This window comes from Myotis brandtii, unplaced genomic scaffold (genome assembly GCF_000412655.1).
Source record: "Myotis brandtii unplaced genomic scaffold, ASM41265v1 scaffold898, whole genome shotgun sequence".
Classification (NCBI taxonomy): domain Eukaryota; kingdom Metazoa; phylum Chordata; class Mammalia; order Chiroptera; family Vespertilionidae; genus Myotis; species Myotis brandtii.
In genome coordinates, this window is record NW_005371683.1 from 1466774 (window position 1) to 1473577 (window position 6804).

Sequence of the window (6804 nt, forward strand, 5' to 3'; positions counted from 1 at the left end):
GGGGCGGGGGGGGGGGAGACATATGTACTTTTAAAGATCTGATTCAGAGATACAGTAAGAGTGGGGCTTGATATCTTTGGGTTTGGGGCTACTAGGGGTGACCCAAAAGTCACTGTATTTTTGAAGCTTCTAAAGTCATAATTAGCTTTCTCTTGTCTTGGCTTCAAGAACAATCAAGCTTGCCCTGACCAGTGTGGCTCAGTTGGTTAGAACATCATTTGCATGGAAAGGTCGCAGGTTCAATTCCAGGTCAGGGCACATGCCTAGGTTGTGAGTTCAGTTCCTGCTCAGGGCAGAAGCAGGAGGTAACCAATTGATGTGATATGTCTCTCCCATATAGACGCTTCTCTCTCTCTCTCTCCTCCCTCCTCTAAAAAAAAAAAAAAAAAAAAAAAAGGTCAAGCTTTCAAATTATCTATCTTGTGTGATGCCAACATTTCTTTCTGAAAAGAAATTACTTCTCACATTAGGGTGGTCTAATTGTCTCCCTACCAGTAGGGTAAGGGAGGGGTTTGTAGTTTCTGCGGGTTTCTGGGTTGATGTTTTGATGCATAATGCTTCATGTGGTGCCCAGTTGTCTGTTCCTCGAAGCTCTGGGAATCTGAATGGAAGAAGAGGGAGAGGTTAATAGAACAAAACCCTGTGAGCAACTTGCTTATGAGCAATCTGAGTGGCTAGCACTTAACAGCCACAGGAACTAAATATTATGTACAGACCTTTGCCTGGCAGTGGGAGTAGACAGACAGGAAATCATTAGCTAATTTAAGTGCTAAATCAGGGAGAGTTTTTAGTATCAAATCACTTCTAAGCAGTAAAATTTGTTAAATTCTCACAGGATAGTGATTTATAACCTACCCAGAATTATGAATATTCTTAGTGAACCCAGAGGCCCACAGTTCTTTGAGAGATACTTGTCTAAATGTATCCTATGTCAGTGGTTCCCAAGTCTGACTGGTCAGATGTAACTTATATGTGGAATCGAATGAACAAAATAAACTGACCAACAAAATAGATCCAGAGGCATGGAACAGACTGACAGACCTCAGTCTGTTTGTTTTTAATACCAATTATAACTTTTGCACAATGTTTGGAGACCTTGAAGATCTCTTTTCTATCACCCTTTTCAGGTAGGGTTTTTATTACAATGATTCTGAAGGTAATAGTGGGTTAACAAATTCTTTTTATTTGAGAAGAACATTGATTTGTAGGCACTGGTTTCAACCCCAGCAATATCAAATAAATGGGAAATAAGTCTTGATTTCATGATAGTTATTGGCCTTTAATGTGAGTTTGTTAAAATGTTAGTCTATCTCACCCTAGCTGGTTTGGTTCAATGGATAGAGCATTGGCCTGCGGATTTGGCCCAGGTTTGATTCTGGTCAAGGGCATGTACATGTGCGGGAGGCAACCAATCAATGTGTCTCTCACATCGATGTTTCTCTCTGTCTCTCCCTCTCCCTTCCACTCTCTCTAAAAATCAATGGAAAAATATCCTCCGATAATCCTCCAGTAAGGATTAACAAAACAAAACAAAAAGTTAGTCTATGCTGATTAATCAAGAGTATTGTGGAAGTAGAGACTTTATTTTTTAAATACCTTCTTTAAAAACGAAGGTAAATGTTTTCCTGTTTATCTGTTAATTTATTGGTACCAGTCGCCTAATACCAATTCAGTACTTGATGTAACATCCCAAATGCTGCCCGGAAATGTGACCATATTAAAAAATAGAATATCCTTTCTTTTCCCATTTGCTGACTCAAAATCTACCTGCCTTTCAAGCATTGCTAGAAGCTTGCCTGCCAGCCCTTATGGATTTTCTCTCCTAATTGGTGAAAATTATAGGCCTGAAACTAATTAAAGAAAAAATTGAAATACAACTAATTTCTCTCTATGTCCTTATCCATAAAGAAAAGGGAACACAATTAAGGAAGAAGAAAATATTTACAGGACTTGAAATATGATTATATTAAGATTATTAGATCTTATCATTTGGATGCCACCTCTCAGGTACAATTGTTTGGAACATGGATACCGTTGTAGCCCTTCCCTGGAGAAGTTTCTGTATTTGTGACAAGATGTCCCTCCAACCACAGCTGGTCTGTGGCCCAAAAGAAAACAAGCATTCCCTGCAGTATGTTCTAAGAGACGCAAGGAAGGGCTGAAAACTGGGCTGTGGGATTGTGCCTGCCAGGCTTTCTACTCTGGGCAAGATAGCTAAGTGACCACACAAGCAGAGAGAAAGAGACCACAGGCCAAGCAAGGCCCCTCAGCGGTAAGTGAGGTCTGCTCTTTTGTTTCTACTAGTCAGCCAAAGTTACTCCAAGAGATTTCCCTAATTCCCTTTCCGTAGCTATTGCCAAAGTATGTTTGGGTTCCTCATTATTTCCAGATTTAACTCTTTTCTTTATGTGGTCTGTCTTCTGTCCTCAAGACAATGCCCCATCTTCCATGAGGCTTCCCTGCCCTTCGTTGTCCTTCCGTAGGCAGTGTGGCCTGCTTTTGACATGATCTAAGGCCACGGTTAAAAGATGTAAAAATCTCCACGGTATTCTATAAACTCCATTGACCAGATTGCCCAAGGAAGTTTCCCCTCCACCCGTTTTGGTCCACTATGTGTGAAGAGTCCTCAGCTATATAAGTGACTCATTTATTACAGCCAAACAACCCCCCAGGATGCAAGTTGGATTAGGTAGGAAACCACTAGGACAGTGGTTCTCAATCTTCCTAATGCCGTGACCCTTTAATACAGTTCCTCATGTTGTGGTGACCCCCAACCATAAAATTATTTTTGTTGCTACTTCATAACTGTAATTTTGCTACTGTTATGAATCGTAATGTAAATATCTGATATGCAGGATGTATTTCCATTGTTACAAATTGAACATAATTAAAGCATAGTGATTAATCACAAAAACAATATGTAATTATATATGTGTTTTCCGATGGTCTTAGGTGACCCCTGTGAAAGGGTCGTTTGACCCCCAAAGGGGTCGCGACCCACAGGTTGAGAACCGCTGCACTAGGAAGAGATGTGTTCTAAAGAACTATACGTGTCTTTTTAGTTCCGCCATAAATACCAAAAACTTAAAAATACCAGCATATTGCCCTAACCGGTTTGGCTCAATGGATAGAGCGTCGGCCTGCGGGTAAATACCAAAAACTTAAAAATACCAGCATATCCACCTATGACTTTCATTGTTACTAGAAAAACCCCACCTTCTCTTTGGCTTTCAAGCATAATCTGAATTCTCTCAAATTTTATCTGCAGAGTTTCAGTATAATAATAGTATTGCTCTATATCAGGGAAAGAGACTAATAGGAGAATATATATGTAAAGGGATTTACTATTTCAATGGCTTATGCAATTATGGAGGCTAACAGATCCAAAAATCTGCAAGTCCTGACATCCCCGTTAAAGTCCCACAGCTGGCAGGCTGATACTTCAGTTCGAAAGCCATCAGGCAGGAGAATTCTTGCTTACTCAGGAGAAAGTCAACCTTTTCTTCTATTTAGGCCTTCAACTGATTGGATGAGACCCACCCACACTGGGGAGCGCAATCTGCTTTACTCAGACTACTGATTTAAGTGTTAATTTCATCCGAAAACACCGTCACGGAAACACCCAGAATAACCTTTGATCAAATATCTGGGTACCCCAGGGTCTAGTCAAGTTGATACATAAAATTAACCACCACATACACTGAGTAGTACTTTACTGTATAATGGTGCTTTTGGTACCTTTCCTTTCCATTCTAACTTGACCCGTATTCGAAGTCCATCTGACTAGGAACTCAGTGGGAATAAAGAGGTGAGAGCAAATAGGAAGAGGAAGGAGACAAGGTAGGCTTTTATGATTTATCGTGATAGGAGAAGGGTAGCTCTGGACACCTATGTCTGGTTTAGTATTAAACTCTTTCCTCAGATATGTAAGTTGTTTGTGCTTATTACACTATCTTGGAAATAAAGCAAACAGTTCTTCCCATTTTATGGCTGAGGGAACAAATGCCTCGAAATCTGACTGTCTGAAAGGCAGCTGGTTGAATTAGTAATGAAGCCAAGACATCACTGCAAGTCATCTAATTCCCATCTTCATGCTGCCCTTCAGGCTTCTGGGGAACATTTAACCTGAAAAACCTATTTTAGAAAATAAGCTCAGGCAGTTAGAGGAACAGAACTGACCCCTTTTGGGTTTGAAACTCTTGGTTTGTGCTAGAATTTGAGACCATGTTCATGTGTGGAATAGAGAATGAGTAATTGAATTTGGAGCCAAATTAGTGCCATTTGACTAGCAGGCACTACAGATATAAGATGCTTAACTGACAAGTTCCACTTATTAACATATGTCACCAAAATGCAGTGACTATCATTTAATTTTGAGTATTAGCTCTCTTGTTGAAAGCACAGGGATTTTAGCAGCCATTACATTTTCACCTGTTGCTGCCAGCAGCTAACATCTGAATGTTGCCATAAACCAAATAGTCTGAGCACTTCACATAGATCATTTTTACAAAGACCCTCTGATATATATAAATAAGGAAACTGAGGCACAAAAAAACAAGACTGCTCAAGGTTAGATAGCTAGCAAGTGGCAAAACTGATTTTTAAGATTAAGTAGTGTGACTTCAGAAACTGGGCCCTTTACTCCCCTTTTACATGTGTGTGTTTGGTGGTGGCATCCTTTAAGTTTTTCCATATAAGGATTTTTCAGTATGGTGGAAACAAAAGAGTAATTTATTAAATGGGCATACAGGTATTCTAATACCTTTATCATGAAAACTTTTAAATCTACTTATTAAGGGAAATGGAGGAAAGAAGAAAAGTCCAAACCACCATTAATTTACATATTGGTAAGTTCGTTTCCCATTAATTTGTTAAAGCAAAGTTTTTTTTCACATAATTGTATAATCATTTTAGATTACATATCTTTTATGTGTCTAGTATTATCGTAGGAGTTATGGGAGATATAAAGATCGGTGCCATAGAAGTTCAAAGAAGAAAGAGATGGAGAAAGATTTCTTAAAGGAAAGTAGGACTTGGATACAAATTGAGAAAGAGGTGGGGAGAAAGGGAGTTTAGCATTTCAGGTTGGGAAGAAACGGAGTTTAGAGTTCTTACACAAGTTTGAGAAGTAGCCAGTAGACCAGAAGGTAGACTAGTGGGTGCCAGGGGCTGGGAAAAGAGATCATGGGGAATTCGTGTTTAATGGGGAGAGTTTCCACTGGGTTTTATGAAAAAGTCCTGGAGATGGATGGTGGTGATGGTTGCACCACAATGTGAATGCACTTCATGCCACTGAACTATGCATTTCAAGTGGTTAAAATGGTGAATTTTGTGTTACGAGTCTTTTTACAACAACAACAACAAAAGAAACATTCAAGGGAGGAAGAGTGGTGTGGTGTGGAAGAGGCAGAAGATAACATTAATGCTTCGCTGGTCCCCTGTGCTGGTCTTTCCCCTTAGAATAGTAGAGCCCACAAAGGACACTTTAGGGGGCAGTGGTGGGTTTGTTTGATATGGCGTATATCTGCAGTTGGTTATCAACAGGCTGCCCGTGTCTACTTTGCAATGGTGGGGTACACCTTGCTGTTCCCATAGGGATCCTGAGCTCTGCCTCTGAGAGTTCAGGCATCCAACATATGTTCATTGATTTTAATGGGGTGACTGGAGTTACCCTAAGTTATTTGACTTGAGTCTTGAGCCAGTCCCCCCTATCTCTACCTAGGGATCAGGTCACCTTTTAAAAATTGCACTTAACAATTTTTGGCGCTTAGATAATGTTTATTGTGCGCCAGAGACTGTCCTAAACGTTTTCCATATATCAAGTTATTTAATCCGAATAACCCTGTAAGGTATTATGGCTTCCCATTTTACACATAAGAAAATTGAGGCACAGAGAGGTAAAGTTATATAGCTGTTAAGCTGTGGGTCTTCACACCAAAACACCTTGTGGCCCCAGAGTTCATACTCCTGGTCATTAGGCCCCCGAAGTAATGTCCAAGACCGGGGCTTGGTGACCCTGAGGTGTCTCCCAAGGTCCAGAATGGAAAATGGAAACTGGGGGTGAAGTTTTCCCTTCGTTATGATCCTGCCTTTCTGCTCCAGCAGCGGGATTGGACCCCTGAGGGCTAAATACTAAATCCAGGGCAAGGGGCTTACCGGTCTAAGATCAAATTTTTTGAACCTATGGAATTTCCCTCCAATTCTGAAACAGCGCTTTAGTGACGAATCAGCAGCCTATCCCATAGGTTTTGCTATTGGTGTGGTTTCAGATGATCAAGCAGGCGAAATAAAAGATAGTGACACTAACAGTAAATGACATTATCTCCTATATAAATCTTTTTTCCTAGTCCTTCCAAGGCGCGACCCAAGACGAATCTGCAACTCTGGAGTGGAAACCAGGGGGCGGGCTGCGCAGCGACCATTTTTGTTTTGCAGCCGTGCGCTCTCAGAGCAGCTTTACTAACAGGACCCAGTGGGGGAGGCGGGGCCTATGAAAGCGCGGGGCGGGGCCTAGGGGACGTGATGATTCAAATGGACTAATGAGCTCGGCGCAGCTGGCACCAGCCGCCAATGACCGGGCGTTTGGGGGCGGCGTCCACCAGCCCCAGTGTGTTTGGTTGCACGGCGGCTTTGGCGCATTTTCGGCTGGTTTGATTCATCCATTTTGAAGAGACGGGGGAACGGGGGCTTCGTCTGATTACGGGCCTCTGAACCGAGGAGCGGCGTTGTTTGAGAAGCCAGCAGCTCGGGGTTCTGCGGTATCGGCCCCCTCGGCCAAAGTTGGGGGGGGTGGGGCGCTGAGCG